This window comes from Entelurus aequoreus, linkage group LG06, assembly GCF_033978785.1.
Source record: "Entelurus aequoreus isolate RoL-2023_Sb linkage group LG06, RoL_Eaeq_v1.1, whole genome shotgun sequence".
Lineage (NCBI taxonomy): Eukaryota > Metazoa > Chordata > Actinopteri > Syngnathiformes > Syngnathidae > Entelurus > Entelurus aequoreus.
In genome coordinates, this window is record NC_084736.1 from 63,503,467 (window position 1) to 63,524,371 (window position 20,905).

Below are 20,905 nucleotides of genomic sequence, written 5' to 3' on the forward strand. Positions count from 1 at the left end.
GAAAAAATATTCCAATAATCATATGTATGCAGAATAATCACGCGGTTTATTTCGAACCTTAACCGCAGTTGGTTCCCTGAAAGGTGTGGGTTCTTGTACAGTCAGTGATCAGGTCAATGCGTTCAGAATAAAACCAGACTAGACTTTAGCTAAAACTGTTAGCAAGTTTTGAACATAAAAATGACGTGCATTAAAGTAAAACAAATAAAAAACGTTTCTGTGAGACATTTTGACAAAAAAAATGCATGGCATGGGTTCAAACATTGGGGTCTTTTTTTAAGGTAATTTGAAATATGCAAGCCATTAATAACCTGTGATTAATCATGATTAATCCAAAGTTAATTGACATTGTCTGTAAAATTATTATATTGTTAGTGCATCTATTTGGGGTTAAGACTCCCTTGGTTTTAAAAACTAGGTCAATCATTTCATTAAAATTAATATACTAAATATAGTATATATAAATATAAATATATTACTAAAGTTGTGGGGCCGTACTTATCAAGCTTCTTAGAGTGCCATTTTACACTTAAGTCCTGAGAATTTGCGAAATTTAGTCCTACTCTCAAACTTAAGAATAAAAGCTTTTTATCAACGTTCTTAAGTCTAAGAATCACTCCTACTCTCCACGATATTTAAGAGACCTTCAGAGGTGTCTTAAGTGGTTAGGAGTTGCCAGCAGGGGATGGCACTGAGGCGAGAGAGACGTGCACGAACGTTCAGGGAACGGAACAATGTTTTTTTTTTTTGATGATGAGCAGCTGATCAAACGGTATCGTTTAGACAGAGCGGATATTATTTTTGTCACAGATTTAATACTTTTCCATTCCTTGTTGATTTCTGCATGTGTCTGCAGTGGGCTAGTATATATAGAGCCACCTACACCAGTTTCAAATTAGTTGCCTAATTAATGAATTGGAAAGAAAATGTTATGACAGTAGCGTATGTGTGAGTGACGTCAGTGAGTGTGTGGGCGATAGAAGAGAGGGAGCGGTAGCGTGAGTGCCGGCGGGGACTAGTTTGTTTTGTATTATTTTGCAGTTTATTGTCAAAATATACACTCCCATTGTCCACTTAAATATTTCCAAGATATTTCTTTATTCTTAGACAACGGATTCCCTTCCGTGATTGGTCATTTCTATGGACACAGAAATGACGTCACCTAAAATTCCGTTTACGGCACATAGTAATGTCGTAATTCAGCTCTGAGTGTGACACTTAAGATTCAGTCCTACACTTCACTGAAAGTGTGAGTAAGACGCTTGATAACTAACTTTTAAGTGCAGCTTTCAGCGAAGAATTTATTTACTCTTAAGTCAACTCTTAGCAGACTTCTTAGGAGTAATTCTAAGAAGCTTGATAAGTACGGCCCGTGGTATCTAGTCAAAGCCCTACCAGTAGAGGTCCCACAGAGTCAGTTTACAGCCTGGGATACATTTACACTGGGTGGGCAAGAGACCGAGAGTAAGATTATCAACACTCAAATTATCCAAACACAAAGGGGGAATGGCTCTACCAATTATGAAATAGTATTTTCATGAAGCCCAGTTCCGGTACCTCTTTTGTTGCAATAATGGTAATTAACAGTATGTAGAACAATAGAAGGAAATCAAAACATATTCTTAAGGTTTTCAGTTCAATCACTTTTCAACGAAAAGGAAATTCCCTTGGCTGTCAAAGATAAACAGAGCACAATAACTTCCAGCACATTGGAACTTTGGTTTACATTTACTCAACAATTTCAATGAATAACATACCAGAAAGTGCTCCAAATGGATAGCCTTTGAGACCCAATTCTAGCCAGGAGAATTACATGACACATTTAAACAGTGGACAATGAAAGGTATTAAAGCAAGAGGTACTGTCATTGAAAATAAGGAATTGCAGAGTTTTCAAACACTGAAAGACAAATTTGGTTTACAAAATAGCAATCTGTTCAGATATTTACAATTTAGACACCATTATTATAAGGAAGTGAAAATACAAAGTACACAAACGATACATTCAGTGACGGATGTGATGTTGAGTGCATGTAAACCAAACTGTATACATACTGTATATGTACCAAAGTTATCTCATGGGGTTTTGAGAGTCTTATAGAATGTAAAGGTGATTCAACACTGTTTTTAAAATCAAAATGGGAAGATGAATTAGAAGTGAAAATGACATCTAAGGAGTGGTATGATATGTGTCTATCCCAGTTGATTTCCACTAGCTCACAACAATGGAAAGGGTTTGATTGGAAAAATTTGGTACGTTTTTTTATCACACCAAAGATTCAAAGTTATATACTGCATTATTAATACCGCAACCATGTTGGAGACAATGCGACTTATTAAAATGACATCATACAAATAATCTTTGGAGCTGTACAAAGCCAAAATCATTTTGGAAGAAGAACATAGGGTCATGTCTAAGGAGCTGGAATATAATATTCCAATGACGTGTATGACCATGTATAGGGGACACATATTTTCAGTTGTACAGATAAAATATTGTCATTTGGATAAGGTACTTTTTACAGCCTCTATGTAAGTCATCACAAGATGCTGGTACAAACTTAAACCTCCTACTCAGAATCTGTGGCTGGACATTGTCAAGGAAATATGGACAATGAAACTCATATATTACATCTGAGGGAAGACCTGTTCAACAAAAGTTTGTCACAGTGTGCAATTGATTTAGAAAACAATTCATTATACTTGTCATTGGTAAAGAAACACATTTTAAATTAAATGATAGGTAGCCCACTGGAAAGGTAACAAAAAATATGTATGCGCTCACTATTATTATTATTATTAATATTATTATGTTTGTTTTATTTATTATTTATTTATTTTGAACAAAATATAATGATATTTCTTTATTTCTCTTAAGTTTAGATAGTTTTTTCTATCAAATCTGTGCATATTTGTTCCTTCTAAAAAAAATAATAAATAAAAACGAGTGACACCTTGTAACAACACATCGTGTTATAATGGTGCGTTATGTCAACAATTAATTAATAATAATAATTTTCACCTCATTACACAATGACGCCACATTTTGTAATAATTGTATGCATTTTGGAATAAAAGGATTGAACGCATACTGTCATAAACATGTTACATATTCCAAAAGTTTTGACAAAATGCGGGCGCTATACTTGTTTTGAAATAATTGTAACAATTTTGTGCAAATTTGTAACAAACCATTGAAATTGATGCATTCATTAGAAAAACGATCACAGCAACACAAAACGTTTCATCCTCATAATTAGAGATGTAGAGACTCCCGAATTTCAGTGCCCCTCCCGAAAATCTCACGGGGCGACCATTCTCCCGATTTCCACCCGGACAACATAATTGGGGGCGTGCCTTAAAGGCACTGCCTTTAGCGTCCTCTACAACCTCTCGTCACGTCCGCTTTTCCTCCATACAAACAGCGTGCCGACCCAATCACATAATATATGCGACTTTTACACACACACAAGTGAATGCAAGTCATACTTGATCAACAGCCATACAGGTCACACTGAGGGTGGCCGTATAAACAACTTTAACACTGTTACAAATATGCGCCACACTGTGAACCCACACCAAACAAGAATGACAAACACATTTTGGGAGAACATCCGCACTTTAACACAACATAAACATAACAGAACAAATACCCAGAACCCCTTGCAGCACTAACTCTTCCGGGACGCTACAATATAAACCTCCCGCTACCACCAAACCTACGCCCCTTCCAACCCCGCCTATCTCAACCCCGCCCCCCCACCTATCGGAATATTGGATAATCCATTATCGGACATCTCTACCCATAATGAATTCTAAGAATCTAGTAGGATGTTTCATTGGTCAAACCTACATCAATTGTAACTTTATATGATTGCAACCAAGGGACAAAAGTTACACTAATGAAATATTACTGACATGAAACTAGTCAGTGCACTGAAATGTTGGGACGGTGGTCCCCGACCGGTACCGGTCCGTGAAGCATTTGCTACCGGGCCGGAGAGAAACATTAAATAATTTATAAAGGACTGCATTTTCTCCGACTTAACTTTGACCTGTCCCTCTAGACCAGAGGTGTCAAACTTGTTTTCATTGAGGGCCACACCGCAGTCATGGCTGCCACTAGAGGGCCGCTTGTAACAGTAAATAATTAATGAATTTGCCAATTAATTTAAATATTAAACTTTTTTTTTAATATAAAGTGTAAAAAAAAATCTGTGGATTTGACCACTGTTTTTTACAGAAAAAAACTGCCAGCTTAGTTGCCAGACTTTTACTGTAAAATATATGGTGTTATTTTATTATTATTACAACATATTACTGTAAATAGAAATACAGTACCGCTGTTTAATTTTATTTTGGCAACTCAAATGCCAGTTTTTTACCAAAATAAAATGTGGTACCATAAAATCATCAACCGTGGATTTAAAAAACAACAACAAACTGACAGCTCAGTCGACAGAATTTTACTGAAAAAAAAACAAAAAAACATTGGTTGTATTTTTTTTTTCAACTTACAGTAATATGCTGTAAAAAACTCCCTAAATTTTACAGTAAAAATCTATTGGTCATTTTTATAGTGTACAATTTGATGGATAACTTGCTTCGAAACCATAAATTAAGCAGATATTTAAGTATTTATTTGGATTTTGACCATAAAAGTTAGATACTATAATATTTGTTGCAATTTTGGACACTATTTTTTTCCCTGTCAAACTAGAAAAAAAACCCTAATACATTTAGTAAGAAAATAAGAAAGTAAAGAAAGAAAATATAAGGTATTTTATTGACACATGTTATTTCCAAGCTTTTGCTGGCCATATATAAAATGATGTGGAGGGGCCTTGAGTTTGACACTTGTGCACTAGACACACCAATGATGTACAATAAAACTCCTCATAGGAAGTTGCCATTTGTTATAACTTTGTGACATGATACAATGCACATTAATGAACATATCAAATATAAATGTGACAGATTGTAGCCAAAGGCTGATTTCCATCAGCATTTCATTGCAAAGAAACAAGCCCAGGGCTCCCACTAATTCAGCCTTATAGTGAGTTGTATTTTTCACAAGTGGGAAGCCGGTCCCTGAAAATAATGCCAACATTAAACCGGTCCGTGGTGCAAAAAAGGTTGGGGACCAGTGTGTTGGGAGACAATATGGATTATGTTACTTTAATACTTTCAATGATTTACTACACATCAAATATCCAACAGAAGAACCTATTGATTCCATCAATAACCAAGTGCATGTTGTTTCTACTTGTTGCAAAAGTTATTACAAAATGCATCAAAGTTGATTACAAAATGTGTTCGAGAGTTTTATTACAAAATGTGATCAAATATTTCAAACTGTGGTGTTATTGCATGTGGTAAAAATGTATTACATAATACACCATTGTTACATAATGTCATGATACACGCCTCTGTTTCAAACTTTAAACAAAGGTCCCTGAACGCACCACAGTTATGAAATGCAAAAGTGAAACTTAAACATAACTTTGTCTGATGTTGCCAACAAATAGACGTATTAGATTTGGACCTTTCTTCTATCACCTCATCCTGGTTGTCAAATGTGGGCGCTGATTGTGTGAATTGCGAGAGTTGAAGACGTTATAACAGGGATATTCAATTTAATCGTTTTGGGGGCCACATTTGCAGAAAGTTAAGGACAGAGGGGCGGACTTCTCCCTTCACTATTATTCTTATTTTGTATATTCCTGAAAACCAGCGTCCTCCATAGTGGACATTTGATTTTGGCCTATTTATTTTGTCAGAGTTACAGGAGCACTCTGCTGCTTTTTAAAGACTGTCTGTCAAAGATCATCTCTGTGACAGCACTCTCATGTTTTGAAATACCTGCTGGAAAAAATGTGAGTCCCACAAGTTTTTTTAACTGAACACACAGGCCACGAGTTGAATAACCCAAATGATGAAAAAGAGAGAAAGAAACCTTAAGGAACACAAAATAAGTTGAACAAATGACTGCTGACTGCATCTGAAGTAAACAAACTACAGCAACAACTTAGTTGTATAAATCACAATACAAAAAAAAGTAACTGCCAAAAAGGTGAGGACTTAAAGTGGTGCCGTGAGGAACGCCTTAAGTTATGTAACTCAGGATGTTTGGACTGCAGTGTTTTATGTTTGCAAGGAATGTTAAAATTAGGGATGTCCGATAATATCGGACCGCTGATATTATCGGCCGATAAATGCTTTAAAAAGTAATATCGGAAATTATCTGTATCGGTTTCAAGATTATCGGTATCGGTTTCCAAAAATAAAATTTGGGACTTTCTAAAACTCCGCTGTGTACACGGACGCAGGAAGATGTACAGAGCGCCAATTAATCCTTGAAGGCGCTGCCTTTGCGTACTGGCCCAGTCACATACTATCTACGGCTTGACACACGCACTAGCGAATGCAGGCATACTTGATCAACAGCCATACAGGTCACACTGAGGGTAGCCGTATAAACAACTTTAACACTGTTACAAATATGCACCACACTGTGAACCCACACCAAACAAGAATGACAAACACATTTCGGGAGAACATCCGCACCGTAACACAACATAAACACAACAGAACAAATACCCAGAACCCCTTGCAGATGCTTGTTTTCATTTAGAAAAATCTACCTCTCACACATGATGACAAGGAAAACAAGAATTAGCCCACTCTTGGAGCTTCATCTGTTGCACAAATAGACTAATAGTCTGGACTGAGTGAAGCGGTTTTATTTATGTTTTGTGCCTTTTTTCCCCATGCACTTTAAAGGATGGCTGGGTTTTCTACTAATCTAGACTGAAGCAGTTTTATTCATGTTCATGCACTTTAAAGGATGGCTGTGTTATCTACTAGTCTAGACTGAAGCAGTTTTTATTTTTGTGCCTTTCTTATTTTTATTTGCACATTTTTGTTACTCATATGAATATGTTAAGAACAGGGCAAATTGAGCCCAGTATATAGTATACTCTGGACTGAAGCTGAAGCTGTGTGCCTTCATTGTTTTTGTAGCTGTTGTTTTGAGGCATGTTTAAAAAAAAGTTATACAGTGTTTCCTATAGTTGTAGTGGGTATCAGGATTATTTCAAGGAGAGCATGTCCCACATTCCAAGCTGCTGTTTTGATGCATGTTAAAAAGAATAATGCACTTTGTGACTTCAATAATAAATATGGCAGTGCCATGTTGGCACTTTTTTCCATAACTTGAGTTGATTTATTTTGGAAAACCTTGTTACATTGTTTAATGCATCCAGCGGGGCATCACAACAAAATTAGGCATAATAATGTGTTAATTCCACGACTATATATATCGGTATCGGTTGATATCGGTATCGGTAATTAAGAGTTGGACAATATCAGAATATCGGATATCGGCAAAAAAGCCATTATCGGACATTCCTAGTTAAAATGCCAATGCAAGGATCTGCTAATGTGTTTACAGTGATCCAATTTCCTCGATACAACAGGAGCTCTCCAGTGTTTTAGGAACTTGCAGCAAAAATTATTGTCTCTCAAGTTTGGAACGGAACTCGGTGTCAAACCCGGGCCGGATTTGGCCTCCAGGCTCCAAGTTGAATATGACATCTGTATTGAGTGAACAGCAACGTATTCCATGCTAGGTTTGTCGCTACCAGAAGGAATAAATCATTTTGTTTTTGTGCATACTTTCAAATATTTACAAAACATAAACAAAGTGATTTATCATCTAATGCAGGGGTCCCCAAACTTTTTGACTCGGGGGCCGCATTGGGTTAAAAAAATTTGGCCGGGGGCCAGGCTGTGTATGTATATATATATATATATATATATATATATATATACACACTACCGTTCAAAAGTTTGGGGTCACATTGAAATGTCCTTATTTTTGAAGGAAAAGCACTGTACTTTTCAATGAAGATAACTTTAAACTAGTCTTAACTTTAAAGAAATACACTCTATACATTGCTAATGTGGTAAATGACTATTCTAGCTGCAAATCTCTGGTTTTTGGTGCAATATCTACATAGGTGTACAGAGGCCCATTTTCAGCAACTATCACTCCAGGGTTCTAATGGTACAATGTGTTTGCTCTTTGGCTCAGAAGGCTAATTGATGATTAGAAAACCCTTGTGCAATCATGTTCACACATCTGAAAACAGTTTAGCTCGTTACAGAAGCTACAAAACTGATCTTCCTTTGAGCAGATTGAGTTTCTGGAGCATCACATTTGTGGGGTCAATTAAACGCTCAAAATGGCCAGAAAAAGAGAACTTTCATCTGAAACTCGACAGTCTATTCTTGTTCTTAGAAATGAAGGCTATTCCACAAAATTGTTTGGGTGATCCCAAACTTTTGAACGGTAGTATATATATATATATATACATTGTCTTTATAATCTGTTTTGTCATTTAACATCAATTAACATTGATGTTCATCAACATTTAACATTGTCACGTTATCGATGGGAAAATTCATTTTTAGACAATATGATTTGCCTGAGCAACTAGGAGACACCAAGAGTAATAAGCGGTAGAAAATGGATTAGAAAGGAAAGTTAAATTAAAAAAAAGCTTCTTTTTTTTTTTTTTTAACTTGGGACTTCCTGTGGGCCAGATTTTGGATGCTGGGGGGCCGGATCAGGCCTGCGGGCCGTAGTTTGGGGACCCCTGATCTAATGTATCACCTCTGTTGCAAAACATGTAAAGAGATGTACAATTTGCATACAGTATATATGCAAATGCATTGACTATTAAAGCCGATGTGTGGCAGAAAGGTTACATCTTATTAAAAAAAAAAAAAAAAAGAGAAAAATCTATTATTATACCAGATAGGACTCAGGTGGTTTGCTCTCTTTCTTTCAGATGTGAGCCTCAGTGTGTGGGTGGACAGCTGACATGATACCAGGAGCTTCATACACCCCAATGACGTAGCCTAGCACCTTCCTTTCACAATGTCAAGACGCACTCTAAAAAAATCCCAGTCGGGCAGTGCTTTTTTTACAATGGGATCGCAACAGAAATAGCACGTAGTAGAGTAAAGGCATTGGAGAGTTTGTGTTGTTGGTTCTCCGTGACAATATTAACTGATTGAAATAATTCATCTTCTCTGTCAGGTTCATAGGAAACCTGTTGTTGCAATTAAAGTGAATGTCACTGTAAATGCCAACATTTGTGTGAATACTCGGCTCGTTGCCGCCATGATGGCCGATGGTTTCCGCCGGAGCGGGGATATTGATTCCGGCTGGTATCTTTCAAAAGTTGGGAGTCCACACCTCTACAGATAATTGCTTTTTTTTGGTCCTAGATTCTATGATAACACCTTAGAAGATGCAAAGGCCCAGGCAATGACAGGCACAAATTAAATTTTGTTTCCAAGGTTTGATTAATTTGCAATTAAATAGGATTTATATTATGAAACAAAGCTGATTAATTACTCAATTAAATGTAGCACACATGTTGATGCAGTCTGTGTGCACATCAATGAGTCCCAATCTGCATAAATGTTAAGACGAGTAATAGAAAGACTAAAGCAGACCTGGGCATTCTACGGCCCGCGGGCCACAACCGGCCCTTTGTGCGCCCCTGAACGGCCCGCGTGAGGCCAATCATAAATTACAAAAGAAATTTTAAAAAGTATCTATGTCGAGTGTGCAATACAACGGTGCTGCTTTTGTTTTGAAAAGCGTTATTTGTATTACTTCCGTGTGGACTATGCTCGTGCGCGATTGTGAGTGAATGTGAACAGCGGCAATCACAAATTACAAAATAAAATAAAAAAAACATCTATGTTGTGCGCGCAATACAACTGTGCTGCTTTTATTTTGAAAAGTGTTATTTATGGCCGTATGTCCGTGTGTAACCTATGAGTGAAGGTGCACAGCGACAAGTGATGCACGGTTACCCCCAAAACGCTAAAAAGAGAAAAGTTTATGACGGATGCCGTGTTTTCAACAAGACATGGACTGCCAAGTATTTCTTTACAGAAATTAAAGGTAAAGCCGCGTGCTTAATTTGTGGTACACATGTTGCTCTGTTTAAAGAATATAATTTGAATCGCCACTACACGACGAAGCACAAGAAAAAATACCGGAATCTGTCTGATGAAGCGCGCGCAAGGGAGGCTGATGCGTTGATGGTAAAACTGCAAACCCAACAAGGACTTTTTGCCAAATTTCCCACCCCCAGAGATGCAGCTGTCAGGACAAGTTTCGTCATTTCTCACAAAATCGCCAAAATAAGTAAGGCGTTTTCTGACGGAGAGTTTATTAAGGAGTGCTTATTGGACTCTGTTGCGCTGATATGCCCGGAGAAGAGGGGCGCATTTGAGAACGTGTCACTCTCCCGACGCACTGTAACGAGGCGAGTTGAGATCATCGCTGGAAACTTGGAGCTTCAGCTGAAGAACAGAACGGCCGACTTTGACTGTTTTTCGCTGGCTTTGGATGAGAGCTGCGATGTAGGTGACACCGTCCAGCTGCTCATCTTCTTACGTGGGATAACTGCAGACTTTCAAATTACGGAGGCGCTGGCAGCCATGCAGTCAATTAAAGAGACAACCACAGGTAATGACTTGTTCATATAGGTAAATGCGTGTTTGGACATGTTAGGACTGAAATGGGACAAGGTGGCAGGTGTGACAACAGATGCTTGTCCAAATCTGACGGGGAAAAATGTTGGACTTTTAAAGAGGATGCAGGATAAAGTGACAGAAATTGACATTTTTGCATTGTATTATACATCAGGAAGTGTTGTGTAAGACAGTGTTAAAAATAAAACCATCACAAGCAACCTGCTTTTGTATAAAGTTAAGTTAGGTTGAATGAAATTAGTATAATTATTATTATTATTATTTATCTTACAGTATATCAAAAATAATTTGAGCAAAATTTAATTGAAATATTGTCGGTGTGTCCCTCCAGCAGTGCTCGGGTTGCTCATGTGGCCCCCGGTAAAAATTAATTGCCCACCCCTGGACTATAGTATACCTATAGTTCAGTTCAAGTTAATTTTATTCCGGACATGCATACCAGATTACATTTGTGCACAAACTTAGTTTGACAGTTTTCATTTCAACATGTCTGAAAAGGAGTAGTAATACCTGGGATTTATATAGCGCTTTTCTAAGTACCCAAAGTCGCTTTACATGTTAAAAACCCATCATTCATTCACACCTGGTGGTGGTAAGCTACTTTCATAGCCACAGCTGCCCTGGGGTAGACTGACGGAAGCGTGGCTGCCAATTTGCGCCTACGGCCCCTCCGACCACCACCTATCATTCATTCAACATTCATTCACCGGTGTGAGCGGCACCGGGGGCAAGGGTGAAGTGTCCTGCCCAAGGACACAACGGCATGGTAAGAGGCGGGGAGCGAACCTGCAACCCTCAGGTTTCTGACACGGGCGCTCAACCCACTACGCCATGCCGCCCCATTTATTCCGGACATGCATACCAGATTACATTTGTGCACAAACTTAGTTTGACAGTTTTCATTTCAACATGTCTGAAAAGGAGTAGTAAGAAGCAGAGCTTATTAAATCTCACCCGTTCTCCACATCACAACAGTTCTCAGAGCAATATGAATATAATTTTGTGCAATCCTTGTGTTTAGTATACATCAGTTAAAGTTTTTACACATTGGGTTTTAAGGTGGACTCTCGGGACGGAACGTGAATGTACCCCCTCCTCCACAGATGAACCCAAACCCGACCCCCGGCCGCACATGCCCAAAAGTCAAGAGCCCAGCGCCCTCCACACATCACACTGCCCCCAAGCATTCAGGCAGACGGCAGACATGATGTGCATACCATGACCGGACCGACAAAACTGCTAGCTCTGTTAGTATTGGCACTTCAAACAGTCCTGCTCGTCGTGTTGGTCACATCTCAACACACCTGGACAAAGATCGATATGCATCGATCCTCAGTTCCTCACCACTGCAAGAACCCAGACCGACCGTTCCCAGAGGGAAGTGGCTAGTGAGCCCAGAGCTCCATTTAGTACCACCAGCAGGCAGTTGAGGTCTGGTCGCCCAGCACCTAACTAGGGAATAGCGAAATATGCAGAAAGCACCGAACCCCCAACAGCGAGGCAAATGCAGCCAGAGGCCCAGAGAAGGCCACACCGAGTCACCTGCAAAGGCCACAGCACAGCCCATGTCCATCCCAAAGTTCCACCCAAAAACGCAACTCAAAATAGTAAGCACTTGTGGAGGAGGGCGTGGTTTGCGCACCTGCTGCGGAGGGGGCTGTTTGGATTGCTCCAGCTGGGGCTGATCATGTAATCACCTGTCAATCTTATCAGTAGCGGTCGGGGCCATGACGCGACACACAGGCTGGGACACACACTGACACACACTCTGGAGGGGCGGCGAGCGGAGCAGCAAGACAGACGGACAGCAGGAAGCAGAGACTGAAAAGTTGGGGAGCTAAGTGCTGTTGCTGTGCGTGTGAGCAAATTAAAAATTGTTAAAACCAAGACTACCTGTCCTCCACTGCGAGTCTATCGGTGTCAGGGGAACCAATGGGAAAGGAACGGTTGCATCTGGCGCCCAACATCCCTGACACCGAGGATGATGGAGCCCAACCCACTGGCAGCGCTGGGACAGGTTTTGGCGGAGGTGACGGCTGCGAGCCAGCAGCAGATGGAGGTGTTCCGACTCCAGGTGGCCCAGCAGAGCCAGATTTTGCAGTCGCTGGTGGACCGGGTTGGGGCGGCGCCGCCAACATCAGCGGCCGTGTCCGTCCACCGGATGGTGGAGACGGAGGATCCCCAGACTTTTTTAGCCATGTTCGAGGCCACGGCGGTGGAAAGCGCTTGGCCGGAGGCGGAGTGGGGAGTGCGGCTACTACCACTGCTGGCCGGAGAGGCGCAGCGAGCAGCTCTCAGCCTGCCGGCGGGATCCCAGGTTCGATTCCAGGATCTCAGGCGGGCTGTGCTGGACCGTACAGGCTGCTCGAGTAGTACCCGGAACCGACAGCGGTTCCGGGTACTACGTCTGGGGCCGGAGGAACGGCCGTTCGTGCAGGGGCAGCAGCTGCGGGATGCGGCGACACGCTGGCTGCAGCCGGGGAAAACTGACGGCCGAGTGGTAGAGCTGATCGCGTTGGAGCAGTTCCTGGAGGCGATCCCGCCACGAACGTAGTCCTTGATCCGCTACCACCGCCCCAAAGACCTGGCAGCAGCGGTGGTTCTGGCCGAGGATCTGGCACATTACCATTTTATATGTCCATTAATGTTCATTGTCCCATGTACTATAACAAAGGAGTTGTAAAATACATCTGTTAACAATCTTATTGGTGTGTTTAGTGGAACAGGTGAAAGTTAAGTCGGAGAAATTTTAGTTTGTAAATTAATTATTGTTTCTGTGCGGCCCAGTAGCAAATGCGTCACGGACCGGTACTGGTCCGCGGACCGGTGGTTGGGGACCACTGCTCTAGACAACACCATTTAGTTACCTTTACACACTTTTGATCCAATATAGTAATGCTGTTTGAGGATGGGCCAATCAGTGGCCACAATACTGAACAGCGTGCTTTGATTGGTTAGGTCTCCTCAATACTGCTGTCGTATTGATATGTTTAGTTAATTTAGACATTTTTAATAAATGCTTTATTTCGGGGTGAAAATATTGTAGAATATGCTTAAAAAAATACAAAATACTCTGCAATGTGGTGAAACCGCAATATTTAAAGCACGATCTGATGAGCGACGAGTGTAAATATTGTGGAGCTGTTGTTTTATTTTGAATTTGTTATTTGTTATGCATGAATGTGTGTAATCTCTTTTGCCCTAATGTTGTACATTTATCACAGCATTGTGAACTTTTAGACCCCAGGAAGAATAGTGCCTGCTATTGTAGCAGCTAATAGGGATCTAAATAAACAAACAAACATACAAATCGGTTTATCTTTATGTCTATATCATACCTTGAAAGGGGGAAAAAATTAAGCGGGGAAAAAAGGGTAGGGTGCAAGCAAAGTTATTAAATAATGCACCAGCAGATACATTGTAAATGACTGGTGCATCTTGAGTCAAAATTAATGCACTGGAACTAACTCTTGTGTTTTTAAATATTTAAAAACAATACCGGTTCAATATTAAGTGCGAGTGTAAATATACTGCTATTTTTACTGTTTTTTACAGTGCTTGATAGGGGCAAAATCACAGCAATGTCCAAAGGCTCCAAACACGGAAAATAATACACCATAAAATAACGCAACTAAAACATGCTCCACAATAAATCTGCTGTGAGCACTTTAACGCTGCAGGATCAAAAACAAATGCGAAATAAAAACGCTGCAAATGCCCAAAACGCTCCCAAACCCCAGTAACAACTGCATGAGTGAAATGTTGCAACTCCACAGAAGACAATGAAAAGGCCGGCTCCTGGAATAAACTGTCTGTGTCATTGTTTAGGGCCACAACCATGCATAAGTCCATTTCAATGTGCATTGTATATTTTATGACCTTTGGAGCCTTTTAGAGTTCAGTATGATTAGCATTTATTTTTTTTATCGCACCCTAGTAATTTCAAAAACCGTAACTGGGCCACTAACATAATTTTGTTGGGGCCACACACGCCGAGAGGGGCACTGCAGGGCGGCCAAACTCTTCCACTGAGGGCCACATACTGAAAAATCCACTTTGCTGCATTTTGTACATTGAAGATGCTAAATCCAATTTAATGTACATCAGTATATGCTAAGCCAGGGATTCTCAAACTGTGGTACCACTTGTAGTACATGAGCTCCATCTAGTGGTATGCCAAATAATGCTTTAATTAAATATTCAAACACAGTGTAACTGTTCAAACTGTGTGTTATGTGTGAAATGCATTGGCCAAACAAATTAAATATACCTCTGCCTTGTTTTTCCTGAACATTTAGGCCTACTACGCTACTGTATTCTAATGTTAGCCATTACGGTGGTACTTGGAGAGCCAAGTGTTTTCTGAAGTGGTACTTGGTAAAAAAAAGTTTGAGAACCACTGTGCTAAGCCATTTAAAAAAACATTGTTGTCTTAGCTTTTGTGCCGTAAGTGACAAAGCTAATATTTGTTAGTGTTATATCTAAAATACCCTTGTTAAAAATACATCCATTTACATGTCGAGGGCCAAAAGAAAAACGAAAAACTAGCTGAGACCCAAAAAGGCTACACTTTGGAAACCCCTGTTATAGAGCAACCGATTTATGTAGCTAATGTTAGCGTTAAAATGAGACATAAAGAAAGAAATACCTTTTTTGTTTCGCTTCTTTAAACATCAGATCACTGTCTTCTGGGCAACTTACTTATGTCTGTAAAGACTGACATCCCTCAGGTTTGGATCCCCTGGTAACCTGGACATCATCTGTTTTGTTCTGTGAACTTGCAGGATCTCCCTCTAAAAACAAAAACAAAACCAAAACCAAAACTTATTTTTCCCCATAAAAAACAATATAAATCCAATAATCCATTCCAGTCACCCAAAAGTAAAAACATATTTTTTGTAGAATATTTATAGTCAAAAACATGTAAATGTCTAATTAAAAGGATAAATGAACGTTTACATCACTTTTGTCTTTATTGTTCTTTCTTGAATTTAATAGTGTTTCTCACCTTATTTGTCAAAGTCCTGGAACTTGAATCTTTCTTTGGCCCCATTGTGGTTTATTTTGTAGCCATACTCAATAAAAAAGCAAGTTCACCGAGTCGATTGACTGACTAGTTCCGCGGAATGATATGTGGTTAAATGACTATTTTTTTGTATGGCCATGAGTTAAAGATATGTATAGGAAATGTTGACAAAAAATGTACTTGAAAATGAAATCATATGAGAAGAGGGGCTTACAAAGACCAAGGTACCACTGTAGTGTGTGTTCCTGATCATTTTTGTGTTTGGAGTACTTAGCTCAGTGATTCTCAAACCACTCAGACAGAATGTTACTGTTCAAACTGTGTGGCCAAAAATGTTAAATATACTTGTTAAATAAAACATCTGCTTTGTTTTTAATGGATAGTTAGGCCTACTACGCTACTGTATTTTATTGTTGGTCATTATGGTGGTACTTAGAGAGCCAAGTGGTTTCTGAAGTGGTAATTGGTGAAAAAAGTTTGAGAGCCACTGCCTTAGATGAAGCTGCATGTTTGCCACCGTCAGCTACCATAGTTTAACAGCTGTTGCCTAAATTTGATGATATTTACTGTACATAGGTGACTAAAAAGTGCCCATGCCATCACCATCAGGATCTAATTTTGTTCAGTCAATGAGCAATTATGAGGACAAGATGCATCTTAAAAGTCTTAAAACGTTTTTTCATGGATGCCTGAAGAGAGTGATAGGTTGCAATGACGCACAGTGGGAATCAAGGATGGGTGGAGGTGAGGGATGAGAAGGTGGACGTTTGTGCAGTGGTGCAAAAAGTGGATATGCACTATAATATGTGGCGCATAGGGACTCCGCGCTAAAAGGAGCACCAAAACAATGGGCAGGGATTTATTTAGACTTGGCATTTTCTGTATTTAACAGCTTTTTAAACGGTACAATCTATGACAGAGGCACATCAGTCACTAGGTGCCCGCCGCCTCCTCATCTCGCCTCTTTCTAGGGATGGGCACCGAAACCTGGTTTCATAATGGCATCGTAAGCAGTAGTACACAGTGCTTCATTTTGGTGATAAATGAATGCACTCAGCAACCTGCTACAAGTGCATGGCAGTGATCTTGTACAAGTAACGTCTTGTAAGTAATGTAGTAGAGGTGATATTGTACAAGTAACGTCTTGTAAGTAATGTAGTAGTGGTGATATTGTACAAGTAACGTCTTGTAAGTAATGTAGTAGTGGTGATATTGTACAAGTAACGTCTTGTAAGTAATGTAGTAGTGGTGATATTGTACAAGTAACGTCTTGTAAGTAATGTAGTAGTGGTGATATTGTACAAGTAACGTCTTGTAAGTAATGTAGTAGAGGTGATATTGTACAAGTAACGTCTTGTAAGTAATGTAGTAGTGGTGATATTGTACAAGTAACGTCTTGTAAGTAATGTAGTAGAGGTGATATTGTACAAGTAACGTCTTGTAAGTAATGTAGTAGAGGTGATATTGTACAAGCAACGTCTTGTAAGTAATGTAGTAGTGGTGATATTGTACAAGTAACGTCTTGTAAGTAATGTAGTAGAGGTGATATTGTACAAGTAACGTCTTGTAAGTAATGTAGTAGAGGTGATATTGTACAAGTAACGTCTTGTAAGTAATGTAGTAGAGGTGATATTGTACAAGTAACGTCTTGTAAGTAATGTAGTAGTGGTGATATTGTACAAGTAACGTCTTGTAAGTAATGTAGTAGAGGTGATATTGTACAAGTAACGTCTTGTAAGTAATGTAGTAGAGGTGATATTGTACAAGTAACGTCTTGTAAGTAATGTAGTAGTGGTGATATTGTACAAGTAACGTCTTGTAAGTAATGTAGTAGTGGTGATATTGTACAAGTAACGTCTTGTAAGTAATGTAGTAGTGGTGATATTGTACAAGTAACGTCTTGTAAGTAATGTAGTAGAGGTGATATTGTACAAGTAACGTCTTGTAAGTAATGTAGTAGAGGTGATATTGTACAAGTAACGTCTTGTAAGTAATGTAGTAGAGGTGATATTGTACAAGTAACGTCTTGTAAGTAATGTAGTAGAGGTGATATTGTACAAGTAACGTCTTGTAAGTAATGTAGTAGAGGTGATATTCCATCCATCCATCCATTTTCTATCGCTTATCTCTTTCGGGATCGCGGGGGGTGCTGGAGCCTATCTCAGCTGCATTCGGGCGGTAGGCGGGGTATACCCTGGACAAGTCGCCACCTCATCGCAGGGCCAACACAGATAGACAGACAACATTCACACTCGCATGCTCACACTAGGGCCAATTTAGTGTTGCCAAGCAACCTATCCCCAGGTGCATGCATAATTGCCAACCTTGAGACCTCCGAATTCGGGAGATGGGGGGGTTTGAAGCGGGGTGGGGCGGGGCGGGGTTAGGGGGGTGGGGTTTGGCGGTAGCGGGGGTGTATATTGTAGCGTCCCGAAATAGTTAGTGCTGCAAAGGATTCTGGGTATTTGTTCTGTTGTGTTTATGTTGTGTTACGGTGCGGATGTTCTCCCGAAATGTGTTTCTCATTCTTGTTTGGTGTGGGTTCACAGTGTGGCGCATATTTGTAACAGTGTTAAAGTTGTTTATACAGCCACCCTCAGTGTGACCTGTATGGCTGTTGATCAAGTATGCCTTGCAGTCACTCATGTGTGTGCAAAAACCGCATATATTGTGTAAATGGGTCGGCACGCTGTTTGAATGGAGGAAAAGCGTAGAGGACGCTAAAGACAGTGTCTTTAAGGCAAGCCCCCAATATTGTTGTCCGGGTGGAAATCGGGAGAAATCCGGGAGAATGGTTGCCCCGGGAGATTTTCGGGAGGGGCACTGAAATTCGGGAGTCTCCCGGGAAAATCGGGAGGGTTGGCAAGTACGGGTGCATGTCAAGTAAAATCTTGTAAGTAATGTAGTAGATGTAATATTGTACAGACAACGTCTTTTAGTAAGTAATGTAGTAGTACTGATATTGTACAAGAAAAGTCTTGTAAGTAATGTAGTAGTACTGATATTGTACAAGAAAAGTCTTGTAAGTAATGTAGGGTCCTGAGTCCCTCATAAAGCGACTTGCACCGCAGTGCTAGGCTAGCCAGTAGCCGCAACAATTGCACTAATAACAAACACAGCACATTCTCATTATTGTCAACTGAGTTTCATTGTTTAATGATTTCTGCTGGTGGTGTGGCTCTGGATATTTTCAATGAAAAAAATGCGGCTCGGCTCAAAAAAGGTTGAAAAACACTGATTTAGGTTATCTACTGTTTCTTGGTTTGCAGGAATCCCCTGCATTTACTACTGTGATAAACTGTTATAGATTTAATTACACTTTTGCTATTTAACAATTGCTTCCTATAGTTTTGACTTTCATTTTTTACTGTGTATACGTATATATACCTACAACCTGTAAAAATATATAGAAAACAAAAAAAACAATCCTGAGGTGCGAACCTGCAACCCAAAATCAACGGTGTGCTACACAAACTATTTGACTACCACAATGTGGTAAATATTAACACATACCATCCAATCCAATCGTGACGAAATTGTATAATTAGTAGGGCTGCGAATCTTTGGGTGTCCCACGATTCGATTCAATATCGATTCTTGGGGTCACGATTCGATTATAAATCGATTTTTTTTTTCGATTCAATGCGATTCTCGATTCAAAAACGATTTTTTTCCGATTCAAAACAATTCCCTATTCATTCAATACATAGGATTTCAGCAGGATCTACCCCAGTCTGCTGACATGCAAGCAGAGTAGTAGATTTTTGTAAAAAGCTTTTATAATTGTAAAGGACAATGTTTTATCAACTGATTGCAATAATGTACATTTGTTTTAACTATTAAATGAAGCAAAAATATGACTTATTTTATCTTTGTGAAAATATTGGACACGGTGTGTTGTCAAGCGTATGAGAGGCGATGCAAGTGTAAGCCACTGTGACACTGTTGTTCTTTCTTTTCTTTTTTTTAAATAAATGTCTAATGATAATCACTGCTATGTTGAAATTGTTACTAATATTGATACTGTTGTTGATATTATTGCTGTTCTGAGTGTTACATTGTTATGGTATTGCTATGTATTGTTTTGTTGGATTGATTAATAAAAAAATAAAAATAAAATCGATTTTTGTAAAATGAGAATCGGTACTGAATCGTACAACGTGAGAATGGCGATTTGGTTTCGAATCGATTTTTTCCCCACACCCCTAATAATTAGTGCACAAATCTACTCTTTAAAAATACTTGAAGGTGAGAAGTAGCATACAGTAGTTGTAAAAGTGTATGTTTTTGAGTAGAAGACTAAATAAATAAACGAGCCCCGACGTTGCTTGGCTCTGCTAATAAACCAGCTGCGAGGTAAAGACCAGGAAGGAGGGGGAGCCTGTGATGCGTTTGCTTACCCCTCTAAAAAAGTAGGTAGTTGCGCACCTGCGTCTGGGGGTGCGCTGGTGTGGATGAGTTGATGGTGGATGGAGGAGAGCGAGAGGAGTGTTCGTGAAGTGGTCATTGTTGAGGAGCACCCTCTCGGCTGGCGAAGCTTCCTCGGTGATGAGTGCATGTGTTTCCCGGTGGGCACAGATATGTGACAACCACAATAAATAAAAAAAAGGTGAGTCCGATTTGATTATGTTATTCTTTTTTTAAACATTGTATAGTGGGGACTTACCTCTGCTTTTTGAATGTTAAATCCGGCATTAATTTCTGCCTTCACGGTGCGCGCCAGAGGAATCCCTTGATCTCAGGAGGCATCAGTTAAAGAAAAAATAAACTACGAATAAAACTCGACTTTAATAAGCATAAATAATGCTACAAAGTATTTATATCAGCATATTATACCACCATATTATTCCATTCTCCAATAAACAGATTTTACTATATTGTAACTGGCTTCACTACACGATATAAAGACCATCATATATGTGATATGAATACATTTTATAAATGGACTATTCTATTTGTATGGATTGCAAATGTCAACTAAAATATCAATGAGACTATGTTAGACATATTCAGCTGAACTCATTTAGCTTTAGAAGAGTCCAAAATAATCAGAAAAAGCTCTTCGTATAATGAAATGCAGCTCTATGATTTAAAACTGAGCATTTACGCATTTTGTATGCACTCATTGGCTAACAAGGTTTGGTGCAACTGCACTTAGCAGAGATAATAATGCTCAGTTTTGAGAGGCATGATTTTACCCAAATTTCCGTGCTTTCTGCCTTAACCAAAATATCTCACTGTGATCCAATGCAGTTGTATACCACTCCTACCTACAGCCACTATGATAATTGGCAGTGTC

At 39.5% G+C, this 20,905-nt stretch overlaps 1 protein-coding gene across 1 annotated transcript in view; it reads left to right on the forward strand.

Annotated features, from left to right (window-relative positions):
* The first annotated feature begins 20,064 nt into the window (after positions 1–20,064).
* adra1aa (adrenoceptor alpha 1Aa) overlaps positions 20,065–20,905 on the forward strand; it is a 32,924-nt gene continuing 32,083 nt past the window's right edge. The window contains exon 1 of the mRNA XM_062051199.1: positions 20,065–20,215. The gene's annotated coding sequence lies outside the window, so the exon portion shown is untranslated. The remainder of the gene's footprint in view (positions 20,216–20,905) is intronic.